We start from the raw sequence: 12,574 nt of genomic DNA, 5'->3' as shown, positions 1-12,574 counted from the left end.
GAAATGATGATTCCTTATCCAAAAGGCTTGGGACCAGAGGTGTTATAGATTTTAGACTTTTTCAGATTTTGGAATATTTGCATATACATAATAAGATATTTTGGGAAGGGGACCCAAGTCCAAACACAAAATTCTTTCTATTTATTTATTTATTTATTTATTTAGGGACGGAGTTTCACTCTTGTTACCCAGGTTGGAGTGCAATGGCGCCATCTTGGCTCACCTCAACCTCCGCCTCCTGGGTTCAGGCAATTTTCCTGCCTCAGCCTCCTGAGTAGCTGGGATTATAGGCACGTGCCACCATGCCCAGCTAATTTTTTGTAATTTTAGTAGAGACGGGGTTTCACCATGTTGACCCGGATGGTCTCGATCTGTTGACCTCATGATTCGCCCGCCTCGGCCTCCCAAAGTGCTGGGATTACAGGCGTGAGCCACCGTGCCCGGCCACAAAATTATTTTATGTTTCATATATACCTTATACACATAGCTAAAGGTAATTTTATACAATATTTATAATACGTTTGTGCATGAAACAGTTTGTATGCACTGAACCATCAGAAAGTAAAGGTGTCATTTTCTCGGCCACCCATGTAGATAACCTGTGGTTGTTTGGCATCACCATCATTCTTGACTCTGAATTAATATGCAATGGATAAGCAATCATTTTCTTACACTTATTCACACTTAAGCACTTAACAATTAATACAGTGAAAATATAATATCAGGGTAACTAAGCAGCACAGTAGCACCACCAGAATACCTGTATCAGCTGTTAAACAACACAGACAACAAACAACAGCAGGCTTTCAGTCAGTCTCCATGTACAATGCTGTTGGTTTTTTTTTTTAATTTTTAGAAATGGGGTCTCACTATGTTGCTCAGGCTGAGTTTGAACTCCTGGGTTCAAGCTATCTTCCTGCCTCAGCCTCCTGAATAGCAGAGACCATAGACTAGAACTATCGCACCCAGTTTGAATGCTGTGTTTTTATTTAAAATAATTTCTTAAGGTAAAAGAAACAATCAGAAGTAGTTGAGGGATGAGGTAGTGGGTCCTCTAGGGATGAGGAGCCATTCTTCTGGATGGCTTTTTAAAATGTTTCCTCCAGTCATCTGCCTCATTAACCCAAATTTGGTGGCTTAGAAGTCTATCTTCTATTTGATTTTATTTTTGGTTTTGATTTTTTTTTTTTGGAAACGGTTTTGCTCTGTCATTCAGGCTGGAGTGCAGCAGTTTGATCATAGCTTATTTCAGCCTCGACCTCCCAGGATCAATTGACCTTCCCACCTCAGCCTCCTGAGTAGGTTGGACGACAAGTGCATGCTATCATGCCTGGATAATCTTTAAATTATTTTGTAGAAATGAGGTCTCACTGTGTTGCCTAGACTGGTCTCAAACTCCTGAACACAAGTGATTTTCCCATCTCAGCCTTCTGAAGTGCTGGGATTACAGGAGTGAGCCAATGCTTCTGGCTGTCTCTTTGATTTTATAAACTGACATGATTTCTTGCTCTGTTATGAATGCAGACTTCTCTAGTCCTTCCATAAGCCCATCACATATTTTCACCATGTCTACGGGCACTTTTTCTGCAGCATTAACAAATGTCATTTTCATTATCGGTGTTATCACGATAACCTTGATTCAGAACAATTTCTGCTGTTTCACCGCCAGTCAAAGAATGAACAACTGGAGCCTCATTATCTTTTTTTTTTTTTTTGAGACGGAGATTTGCTCTTGTCTCCCAGGCTGGAGTGCAGTGGCATACAATCTCAGCCTACTGCAACCTCCACCTCCTGGGTTCCAGCAATTCTTCTGCCTCAGCCTCCTGAGTAGCTGGAATTACAGACATGCATCATCATGCCTGGCTAATTTTTTGCATTTAGTAGAGACGTGGGTTCACCATGTTGGTTGGGCTGGTCTTGAACTCCTGACCTCAGGTGGGTGATCCATCCACCTCAGCCTCTCAAAGTGCTGGGATTACAGGTGTGAGCCACATGCATGGTCTGGAGCCTCATTATCAATGTCAAATCTTCTCAATATTGACTTCTTTCAGTTTACTGATGGACTATGAAACATACTTTTTGTATATGTAAGGAGTCAGACATCTGGTTCCATTTAATGGAGAATAGGGCTGAGAGGATCCTTTTTTCCTTTGGGATGCTGGATAAACTGTAATGTGGGCCTGTGTTTTGACTCTGACCCATCCTGAGGTTCCGTTTGGAATTTTCCACATGTGGCATCATGTTGGCACTCAAAGAGTTTTAGACTTTGGAGCTTTTCAGATTTTGGATTTTAAGATTAGTGATGTGATACTCAATTTGTGTGTGTGTGTGTGTGTGTGTGTATGTGTGTGTTTGTTTATACACTCACAGGCATACTTCAGAAATGTTGTGGGTTCTATTCCAAATCATTGCAGTAAAGCAAGTCACACAATTTTTTTTGGTTCCCCAGCACATATAAATGTTATATTTATACTATTAAATGTGCAATAGCATTATGTTTAAAAACACAATGTACATACCTTAATTAAAAATACTTTGTTGCCAAAAGTGCTAACAATCATCTGAGGCTCCAGCAACTTGTAATCTTTTTGCTGGTAGAGGGTCTTGCCTCGGTGTTGATGGCTGCTGATTGATTAAGGCAGTAGTTGCTGAAGGTTGGCATAGCTGTGGTAATTTCTAAGACCACAATGAAGTTTGCTGCATCAATTCACTTCTTCTTTTATGAGAGAGTTTTCTGTAGTCTGCAATGCTGTTTGATAGCATTTTAGCCACAGCAGAACGTTTTTCAAAATCTGAATCAGTCCAGTTGGAAAAATAGCACAGATAGACTTGCTCAGTGCAGGAGTGCCAAATTTTCAGTTTGTGAAAAAACATAATATCTGCAAAATGCAATAAAGCAAAATATGTGTATAAAATTGCCCCAAAAGAATTAATACACACATGCATGCACACAGATTTATTTTAAGAATATGGCTCACACCAGTCTGGAGGTTGACAGGTCTGAAATCTTAGGGGCAGTCAAGTGGGCTGGAGACCCAGGGAAGAGATGATGTTGCAGTCTCAAATCTGAAGGCTATGTGGCAGCAGAATGCTTTCTTTTTTGGGAAACTTTAGCTTTCTCTTAAGGCCTTTGACTGATTCAATAAGACCAAACCACATTTTGAACACTAATTTACTTTACTCAAAATCTATAGTTTTAAATGTTAATCTTATCTAAAAATTATCTTCCTGGCAACATCTAGATTGCTGTTTGACCAAAAACTGCGGTACCATGGTCTAGCCATTTGACACATAAAATTAACCACCATAGGACCCTTAAAGAGAAATACATTTATTTAATAGTTACATTAGTTCCTTCTCACATTGCTATAAAGAACCTCCTGGGACTGGGTAATTTATGAAGAAAAGAGGTTTAGTTGACTCAAAGTTCTGCATGGCTGGGGAGGCCTCAGGAAACTTACTATGAGGGTAGAAGGCAAAGAAGATGATAAGCATGTCTTCACATGGCCAGAGCAGGAGGAAGAAAGGGCAAAGTGAGAGGTTCTACACGTTTCCAAACAACCAGATCTCGTGAGGGGATGGTGCTAAACCATTAGAATGCACCCCCATGATCTCATCACACTCCACCAGGTCTCATCTTCAATACTTGGGTTATTATTTGCTACATGGTTAAAGTTCATTCTCACTGAGTATTTACTATATAATAAAATTAAGCCAAGCTTATGTGAACCAAGAGCTCTGGGTGAAAAGCAAAAAGAATGTGCACATCAGCAATATTCATTTAAGGTTAAAAGACTTTTAGTATTATTAATCAAGAATTAAAATGTCCCAAAGATATAATACTTCTTTGCTTAGGACAAGATGTTCTATTCATAACCCAGATGAAAACAATATAAAAAGTAGGAAAGAAGCAAGTGGTTCCTAGAATGCATTGATCTAGATTAATGGTTCCAGTCTTCCATGTTGTAAATTTAGCTTCTATTGCTGTTTGTGCACTGAAGGGTACTCAATTGCCCCAAAAGAATTAACGCAACTTCTAAAAAGTAGGCCAGCTAATTTATAGGCAATAGCTTACATATAAGAAGAAAAAAACTGGATCAATATGTAATGCAATATTTATTTCTAAGAAATCTAGCAATGTTTTTCCCACTGAAAAATGAGTAGGAATGAAGTCAATCTGAAAGTGCTTTTTTTCTGAGGTGGGCGAGCACAAGGAAACACCTTTTGCTGATGAAGGAGGAATATGAAGCAGCAACCACAGAGGTGAAGAGGAAGAGGAGTGTTTGCCAGGAAAAATTGGATGGACCTGTCCCAGTATATAAACAAAGAGGATGTAAAAATTAAAAATCTGGATCAAAATTAAGGCCAACCCCAAGAAAGAAAAAACAGTCCTCTCAGGTAATAGAATTACTAGAATCCCATTCAGTCCTTCTTTTATTCATCCATCTCTCAATCTTCCTTTTTGTTTGGCTCTTGTTTATGGAGCATGTAACATGTTCCAGAGCTTCTTCTGGGTGCTGAGGCTATGACAGGAATAGCTTGTTCTTGCCCGGCCCATATCCATTCAGCCTTCTCTGGAGATTTCCTGCACTTGGTCCCTGTACATGTCAATGGATTCCCAAGTGTCTCTGCTGAGGGTGTTCTCTAGGCCTGGGTGTACTCTCAGAACTGCATTAACACCTCTGAAATAATCCTCAACCAATGAGGATGAGAGATGTTGTATATACCCCAGCTTCCTTATCCCTCGGTAGGACAACTCTGAGGCATCTCCCATAGTTTCTGAGAGGATCTCCAGAAGGATTGAGGTCTACTTCACCCCCAGTGGTAACCTGCTCATCAACACTGTCTTTGCTTTCCTTCCTTCCCTGTCTCACTTCTGGGCTTACCTCTCAAAGAACCAAATCTGCATCTGTTTTGGGGTAAACCAAGCTAAGATAGATCTATCTGGGTAGATAACCAGAAGGTCTTACGTCTGCCCACATTAATATTATAGCTGGAATTTGAGAGCCAAGGAATCTCACAGAGTCTATATCACTCCCCTGCCATCCCTATCAAAATCTGCAGACATTTCCCAGCACCAGTGTGGAGTATTGTGGTCCCACTGGGTAGCTAGACCCAAAGGAACAGCAGAATTGGGCCTTAGGGACTCCTACTCCTAGGAGAAGGGGGAGTATACCACATCAAGGGAGCACTTCATGGGACAAAAGAATCCAGATGACAGAAATTGAATCCCAGAACTTTCTGCTTGTGAAAAGTTTCTTTTAGCAGAGGCACAGGTACAGTACTGGGCTCAGTGGGGAAAGTCTGCAGCTCTACCCTAACAGTTAGGCAGCCCTGGTGCTAATGAAGGATTTTGGCGAAGGGAATTTCTTTCTTTTTTCTATTATACTTTAAGTTCTGGGGTACATGTGCAGGTCAAGCAGGATTGTTACATAGATATAAATATGCCATGGTGGTTTGCTGCATCCATTCCCCTGCCATCTACATTAGATATTTCTCCTAATGTTATCCCTTCCCAATCCCCCCACCCCCTGCTATCCCTTTCCTAGCCCTTCCACCCTCCCACCCCAACAGGCCTCAGTGTGTGATATTCCCCTCACTGTATCCGTGCGTTATTATTGTTCAACACCCACTCATGAGTGAGAACATGTGGTGTTTGGTTTTCTGTTCTTGGGTCAGATTGCTGAGAATGATGGTTTCCAGCTTTATCCGTGTCCCTGCAAAGGACGTGAACTCATCCCTTTTTTAATGCTGCATAGCATTCCATGGTATATATGTGCCACATTTTCTTTATCCAGTCTATTATTGATTGGCATTTGGTTTGGTTTCAAGTCTTTGCTATTGTAAACAGTGCCACAATGAACATATGTGTGCATGTGTCTTTATAATAGAAATATTTATAATCCTTTCAGTAATGGAGTTGCTGGGTCAAATGGTATTTCTATTTCTAGATCCTTGAGGAACCACCAGACTGTCTTCCACAAGGTTTGAACTAATTTACACTCCCATCAACAGTGTAAAATTATTCCTATTTCTCCACATCTTCTCCAGCATCTGCTGTCTCCAGATTTTTTTAATGATCACCATTCTAACTGGCATGAGATCGTATCTCAATGTAGTTTTGATTTGCATCTCTCTAATGACCAGTGTTGATGAGCATTTTTTCATGTTTGTTGGCTGCATAAATGTCTTCTTTTGTGCAGACACAGCTGGGGCTTCTCTCATGGGAGCTTGGTGTGGGTGTACTTGTAGACAGACTTTCTGGAGCACTTAAGGGTGACTGCATCCCCACAGGAGGACTACTCTTCAGTTCAGGCTTCCACAGGGATAGAGTCACAATCCCTCTCTGCATGGACCATCAGCATTCTTACAGATGTAAAGAGGTGCCTGTCTGATCTAAATAGCTGGAACACTGGGCCAGGAGTTTGGTTGGGAGGCAGACTGCTTTTATGCTGGCTTGCAGAAGAGGTGAGGTGGCTCCCTCCCTCCCTGTGAAAAGACCTCAGTGTGTTTCACAGAGAGCTCCCTTAGCCATCTCTGGCAAGACTCGGACCTCGCCCCACCATTGGGTATTGCACTTATCCACCTGCTCTAGCCACAGCTACTGGCATGAATCCTGAACTGTTTAACCAAGTAAATAAACTACTAGTGGAAAAATAATAAATAAAAAACTGCACACCACTGAGGAATGAGATAAGCTTCAAGAGATCTCTGCCATTCTACCCCATAGAAGTCAGTGAATCTGCCTACACACTGAGCACATTGCGACTACAACCAGCATCTGAGAAGGCCATCATAAAGACTCTCTATAAACAAGAAACTCATGTAGTCACTCTTGAAAGCACCCAGAACTGAATTAGATTATAATAAACTATAATCATTAAAGTCATAGCCTTAAGGAAAAGAAATTAAAAAATAAACACGGTTGAAAAAAATTCTAAAACAATGAGAAGAAATACAATTAGAAGAAATACTCTATCCAAATGAGGAGGAATCCGAAAAAGTAATTCTGGTAATATGACAAAACAGGGTTCTATAACTGTCCCCTACCTACAAAGATCACAGTAGCTTTCTAGCAACTGATCCAAACCATGACAAAATCTTTGAAATACTAGATAAATAATTCAACAGGTTACTTATTAAATGACTGAAGGAGATACAAGAGAAAAGTGAAAACTAATATGGAAAAATTTTTAAATCAGGATATGAATGAAAAAATTTCAAAAGAGATAGATATTTTAAAGAAAAACCAATCAGAACATATGGAAATGAAAGACACATTTTAGGGAATCATAAGATGCAGTGGAAAGTTTTAACAATAGATTTGAATAAGTAGAAGAAAGAATTTCAGAGCTCAAAGATAAGCCTTTTAAACTCACCCAATCAGACAAAAATAAAGAAAAAAAAATCAAAAGAAGTGAACAAAGTCTCCAGTAAATATTATAATGTAAAATGGCCTAACCTAAGAATCATTGGTGTTCCTGAGGTTGAAGAAAAAGCAAAATGTTTTGGAAACGTATTTGAGGGAATAATTGAGGAAAACTTACCTGGCCTTCCTAGAGATTTAGTCATCCAAATATCAGAAGCTTAAAGAACTCCTGAAAGATTCCTGGAAAAAGTATTTCGCCAAGGCACATATAGTCATCAGGCTATGTAAACTTAACATGAAGAAAAGAATTCTAAGAGCAGTTAGACAAAAGTGTCAGGTAACCTATAAAGGAAAACCTATCACATTAATAGCAGACTTCTCGGCAGAAACCTTACAAGCCAGAAGGCATTGGGATCCTATCTTTAGTCTCCTTAAACAGAGGAACTGTCAGTTAATAATTTTGTATCCAGCAAAACAAAGTTTCATGAATGAAGAAGAAATAGTCTTTTTCAGACAAGAAAATTCTGGGGGAATTTTTCACTACCAGATTATCCCTACAAAAAAAAAAAAATGCTGACAGGAGTTCTAAATATTGAAACAAAAGGTCTATATGCACCGGAGTAGAACCTCTTAAAAGCATAAAGCCTCATAAGGGCTATAAAACAATAACAGTGAAAAACAAAGTATCTAGGTAACAACATGATGACTAGAACAGTACCTCACATCTCAATATTAAACACTGAATGTAGGTAGTCTAAACGCTTCACTTAAAAGGTACAAATTGGCTGCCGGGCACCGTGGCTCCAGCCTGTAATCCCAGCATTTTGGGAGGCCGAGGTGGGTGGATCACGAGGTCAAGAGATCGAGACCATCTGGTCAACATGGTGAAACCCCGTCTCTACTAAAAATACACAAACTTAGCTGGGCATGGGGGCACGTGCCTGTAATCCCAGCTACTCAGGAGGCTGAGGCAGGAGAATTGCCTGAACCCAGGAGGCGGAGGTTGAGGTGAGCCGAGATCGCTCCATTGCACTCCAGCCTGCATAACAAGAGCGAAACTCCAACTCAAAAAGAAAATAAAAAGGTACAAATTGGGAGAACAGATTTAAAAGTCACAAACCAAATATCTGCCATTTTCAAGAGACTCATTTAACATATAAAGATTCTTACTGACTCAAGGTAAAGGGCTAAAAAAATATATTCTATGCAAATGGAAACCAAAAGTGAGAAGGAATATACTATTCTTATACCAGATAAAAACAGACTTTAAAGCAACAGCAATAAAAAAGACAAAGAAGGTCACTATTTACTAATAAAATTATAAATCCATCAAGAAGATATTATAGTCTTAAATATGTATGCATTTAAGTGTGGCATTCCCAGATTAATAAAACAATTACTACTGGACCTCAGAAAAGAAATAGACAACAACACAATAATAGTGGGGGAACTTCAACACTCCATTGACAGCACTAGACAGAGATCATTAAGGCAGAAAATCAATAAAGAAGTATTGCACTTAAGCTGCACTCTAGAAAAAATGAACCTAATAAATATTTACAGAACATTCTACCCAAGAACTGCAAAATATATGTTCTCATTAGTACATGGAACAGTCTGCAAGATAAACCATATCATAAGCCTCAAAATATGACTCAATAAATTTTTTTAAATCCAAATTATATCAAGTATATTCTCAGACCACAGTCGAATAAAACTAGAAACCAACTGCAAAAGAAACCCTCAGAACCGTATAAATACATGGAAATTAATTTGCTTCACAATAATTTTGGGGTTAACAATGAAATCTAGAAGAAAAGTTAAAAAATTCTTTGAAATGAATGATAATAGTGACATAAGTTATCAAAACCTCTGGGAAACAGCAGAAGCAATATAAGAGGAAAGTTTATAGTACTAAATGCCTGCATCAAAAAATCTGCAAGGTCACAAATTGACAATCTAACACACACCTCAAGGACCTAGAGAAACAAGAACAAACCCAAAGCTAGTAGAAAGTAAGAAATAACAAAGATCAAAGCAAAACTAAATGAAATTAAACATAAAAACAATATAATAGATTAATGAAACAAAAAGTTACTTCTTTGAAAAGATAAACAAAATCAATAGACCATTAGCTAGATTAACCAAGAGAAGATTCAAACATTGTTAGAAATGAAAATAGCGACATTACAATGACACCACAGAAATACAAAAGATCAAAAGAAATACAAAATTTGTGACTACTATGCACACAAACTAAAAAATCTAGAGGAAGTGGATAAATGCTTGGAAACATGTAACCCTCCTAGCTTGATTCAGGAAGAAATAGAAATCCTGAACAGACCAATAGCAAGCAGCGAGATTGAGTCAGTAATTAAACAATTGCCGACACCAAAAAAAGCCCAGTGCTAGTTGGAGTTACGGGCCAAAGAGTTGGTACCAGTCCTACTGATACTATTCCAAAAGACTCAGAAAGAGGGAATCTTTCCTAACACATTCTATCAAGACAGTATCACCCTGATACCAAAGCCAGGAAAGGATACAACCAAAAAAAAAAGGGAAAACAGACCAATATCCCCGATGAACATAGATGCAAAAATTCTCAACAAATACTATAAAGCCAAGTCAAACAGCACATCAAAAAGATAATTCAAGTCGGGTACAGTGGCTCACACCAGTAATCCCAGCACTTTGGGAGGTCAAGACAGGAGGATTGCTTGAGCTCAGGAGTTCAGAACTAGCCTGAGCAACATGGTGAAACACTATTTCTACAAAAAAAAAAAAAAATATATATATATATATATACATTTGATGGGTGTGGTAGTGTGTACCTATAGTCCCAGTTACTCAGGAGGCTGAGGTGGGAAGATTGCTTGACCCCCAGAAGTCAAGGCTGCAGTAAGCCATGATTGTGCCACTGTACTCCAGCCTAAGTGACAGAGAGAGACCTTTTCTAAAAAATAACAGTAGTAATAATAAAAATTCACCGTGATCAAATAGATTTCATCCCAGGGATGCAGGAATGGTTCAACATATGTAAGTCAATAAATGTAATTCAGCTCATAAACATAATTAAAAACAAAACCCACATGATCATCTCAACAGACGGAGAAAAAGCATTAAATGAAATTCAGCATCCCTTTATGATAAAAATTCTCAACAAACTAGACATAAAAGGAATACACCTCAAAATAGTAAAAGCCATTTATGACAAACTCATAGCCAACATCATACTGAATAGGGAAAAGGTAAAAGCATCCACCCTAAGAACTGGAACAGCACAATGATGCCCACTTTCACCACTTGTGTTCAACATAGTTCTGGAAGTCCTAGCCAGAGCAATTAGGCAAGAGAAAGAAATAAAGGGCATCCAAATTGAAAAAGAAGAAGTCAAACTATCTCTGTTTGCCAATGATATGATTGTATACCTAGAAAATCCTAAAGACTTCTCCAAAAGGCTGTCTATAAATGAATTTATTAAAGTCTCAAATTACAAAATCAATGTACACAAATTAGTAGTATTGCTATATACCAACAACAACCAAATTGAGAATCAAATCAAGAACTCAATCCCTTTTACAACAGCAATAAAGAAATAAAATACCTAGGAGTATTAGGAGTATGCTTAACCAAGGAGATGAAAGATCTCCACAAGGAGAAGTACAAAACGCCGCTGAAAGAAATCATAGATAATACAAACAAATGGAAATACATCCTGTGCTCATGGATTGGAAGAATCAATATTACGGAAATGATCATACTGCCCAAGGCAATCTACAGGTTCAATGCAATTCTTATCATCATCATCAAAATACCAACATCATTTTTCAAAAAATTAGAAAAAAATACTAAAATTCATATAGAAACACAAAAAAGCCTGAATATCCAAAGTAATCATAAGCAAAATGAACAAATCTGGAGGTATCACATTACCTGACTTCATACTATAAGGCTATAGTAACCAAAACAGCATGATACTGATATAAAAGTAGATACATAAATCAATAGAACACAATAGAGAACCTAGAAAGAAAGCCAAATACTTACAACCAGTTGATCTTTGACAAAGCATACAGAAACATAAGTTGGGGAAAAGGCACCCTATTCAGTAAATGGTGCTGGGAAAACTGGATAGCCACATGTAGAAGAATGAAACTGGATCTCTGTCTCTCACCATACCAAAAATTAATTCAAAATAGATTAAGATTTAAATCTTAAGACCTGGAACCATAAACATTCTAGAAGAAAATCTAGGAAAAACTCTTCTGGATATTGGCCTAGGCAAAGAAATTAAGACTAATATCCCAAAAGCAAATGCGATAAAAAGAAAAATAAATAAGTGGGACCTAATTAAATAAAAAAGCTTCTGCACAACAAAAGAAATAATCATCAGAGTAAACACACACTCCATGGAATGGGACAACATATTTGGAAACTATACTTTCAACAAAGGACTAATATCCAGAATCTACAGGGAATTCAAACAAATCGGCAAGAAAAAACACAAATACTCCCATCAAAAAGTGAGCAAATGACATAAATAGACATTTCTCAGAAGAAAACATGCAAATGGCAAACAAACATATGAAAAAAATGTTCAATATCACATATCACCAGGGAAATGCAAATTAAAGCCACAATGAGATACCATCTTGCCCCAGCCAGAATGACCATTATTAAAAAATTAAAAACAACAGATATTGACATGGATGTGTTGAAAAGGGAATACTTATACACTGCTGGTGGGAATGTAAATTAGTACAATCTGTATGGTAAGCAGTATGGAGATTTCTCAGAGAACAAAAAGTAGATCTACCATTTGATCCATCAATCCCATTTTTGGGTGTCTACCCACAGAAAATGAAGTAGCTATATTAAACAGGCACATGCCCGTGTATGTTTGTCACAGCACAATTCATAATTGCAATAATCAGCCTAAATGCCCGTCAACTGATGAGTGGATAAAGAAAATGTGTATATATAACCATGGAATACTACTTAACCATCAAAAAGAATGAAATAGTGTCCTTTGCAGCAATTTGGATGTAGCTAGAGGCCATTATTCTAAGTGAAGTAATTTAGGAATAGAAAACCAAATACTGTATTTCTTATAAGTGGGAGCTAAGGTATGGGTATGCAAAGGCATAAAGAGTGGTATAATGGACATTGGAGACTCGTGCTACTTTATATAAGCATCCACCCCAT

At 38.1% G+C, this 12,574-nt stretch overlaps 1 protein-coding gene across 16 annotated transcripts in view; it reads left to right on the top strand.

The window, feature by feature from the left end:
* The window catches only part of LOC128931339 (uncharacterized), a 241,011-nt gene that overhangs the window by 58,283 nt on the left and 170,154 nt on the right, over positions 1–12,574 (top strand). For 2 of the 16 annotated variants that reach the window (XM_078365077.1, XM_078365083.1), the window contains one exon: positions 4,200–4,398. The exons of the other annotated variants lie outside the window; for them this stretch is intronic. The gene's annotated coding sequence lies outside the window, so the exon portion shown is untranslated. The remainder of the gene's footprint in view (positions 1–4,199; positions 4,399–12,574) is intronic. 16 annotated transcript variants of the gene reach the window in all.

Source organism: Callithrix jacchus, chromosome 2, assembly GCF_049354715.1.
Source record: "Callithrix jacchus isolate 240 chromosome 2, calJac240_pri, whole genome shotgun sequence".
Lineage (NCBI taxonomy): Eukaryota > Metazoa > Chordata > Mammalia > Primates > Cebidae > Callithrix > Callithrix jacchus.
The sequence above is the reverse complement of the archived record's forward strand: the minus strand, read 5'-3'. Positions and strand labels throughout refer to the sequence as shown.